The sequence below is a fragment of the Urocampus carinirostris genome, chromosome 2 (genome assembly GCF_059441175.1).
Source record: "Urocampus carinirostris isolate Australia breed hairy pipefish chromosome 2, RoL_Ucar_1.0, whole genome shotgun sequence".
In the NCBI taxonomy this organism is placed as follows: domain Eukaryota; kingdom Metazoa; phylum Chordata; class Actinopteri; order Syngnathiformes; family Syngnathidae; genus Urocampus; species Urocampus carinirostris.
The window spans coordinates 35,475,345-35,477,042 of record NC_142350.1 but is presented as its reverse complement, the minus strand read 5'-3'; the positions used below and the strand labels follow the sequence as shown (position 1 = coordinate 35,477,042).

The following is a 1,698-nucleotide window of genomic DNA, read 5'->3' as shown; positions in this document are numbered from 1 at the left end:
TTTTCCCATTAATTCCTTTCCACCAATTCCGATACTTCATGGAATTTGGCTAAAATGTCTTGAATTTGGGCTGATGGAATGATGGCCTCGCCACCATCTTGCTGTAACCCCTCCTCCTCCTTGTCTCTGAACTCTGAACTGTGATGGTGAAACAAAAAGCATGCTTGGTTGGATACATGCAGCATGTTTGTTTACTTTCGGGAAACTCTGGGAGCGACTAATAGCAGTGCATACTGTACTGTATTTCTGACTTTGTATCCTGAAAGGCCCTATTAACTAGCGGCAATATTTTCCTGTTCAGGTACTTTGTAACCTGAAACTTTCATAGTAGAGACATTCGTGAGTAGAGGTACCTGTATAATAAATGGCTGAATCACAGTCCAAAGATGGCAGTGGTTGGCTGGCACCACTGCAACATTCATCAGAGTAAGCCATAGCCGATTGTGGTTCTAAGATTGTCTGCTATTTGATGCTAAGTCCTAGGCTTTGATGCTAGGTTCTTATGCTAGGGCCCAACGACATCAGCAAGGCCTTAGCTTTGCCTTGATGCTAGTTCCTTAGCTTGGCCAGGCTTTAGGGCTAGCTTGGCCTTTTGGCCGTACCTCTTGCCATGATCTTTGATTTTTGCATTTCGGAGATGGAATAAGAGATTGCTCTGTCCACTCCACGCATCGGCCCGGTATTGCAGTACCTCCGGGAACGGCGCATTCGCAATGATCGCAGCAAGGCTTTAGGGCTAGGACCTTAGCTTGGCCTTTTGGCTGAGAGTAAGTGTCCCGGCTCCTAGGCTTTGTAGCGTATCATGAACTGACCGATAATGGATAATGGATAATGAATAACGAAGATAGAACAATAACCCTTAAAAACCCCAAAAACCCCACACTGTGTTCTATACATATCGATATCATGGCAGATTTGAATGTCACAATGTGTATTTGCCCTATCAAAAGCTGCGTTATCTTGAAAAGACAACAAACATAAACAGCCCTTTCACAAACAGCCAAAAAATACAGTAACAGAAAGGGTAAAAAGCCATTTTTTACTGTACTTATGATTAATGATTTTAATTCCATGCGCCTTATAGTCAAGTGCGCCTTATGTATATATAAATATATGCCTTATAATTAAGGCGCAAAAAATCTGGTAGTTCTTTTGAAAACATTTAAATTCTTTCTTTTTCTGTCATGCTGTTGTGTCTTGTGGAGTTAACCGTTACAAATGTATCCTTGTTAATTAGGCTCATTAGGTGAACAAAAAACCTGTTGGAATGGAGGCAGTTGGAGCGCTTCCGCCCTGATGGAGCAGCGGTATTTAGCACGCCATATTGGCTGTCTGATGGGTGTACCTCAGGGTCATGTTCAGTGACATGGCTCTTGGCCACTCCTCATAACACACAAAAACAAAAACACACACAAAGACACAAACGTGTTCCCCAATCCTTCAACCTTTCAGGGCTTTGGCAGACTTGTGGTTTCCCTTCTCTAATCTCCAAAGTCTCCAGGGCCACGTAGCCATTCTCTCTGCTATTTAGAGAAGCTTGGCATTTGGCTCATTTCCGTAATTCATCGCCGTCTCCTGGGAGCTCCGATTGGCAACAGTGATGCCAAATTCTTTCTCTTCCTTCATTGTTTTCATTTTTATCCCTCTCTTTTTGTCACAATAGGTTCCTCACTGAGTTTAGCACAGGGCAGAAAAGAA

At 43.0% G+C, this 1,698-nt stretch overlaps 1 pseudogene; it reads left to right on the top strand.

The window, feature by feature from the left end:
* Window positions 1-579: 579 nt before the first annotated feature.
* LOC148371750 (U2 spliceosomal RNA) lies at window positions 580-713 on the top strand (annotated as a pseudogene).
* The last annotated feature ends 985 nt before the right edge of the window (window positions 714-1,698 follow it).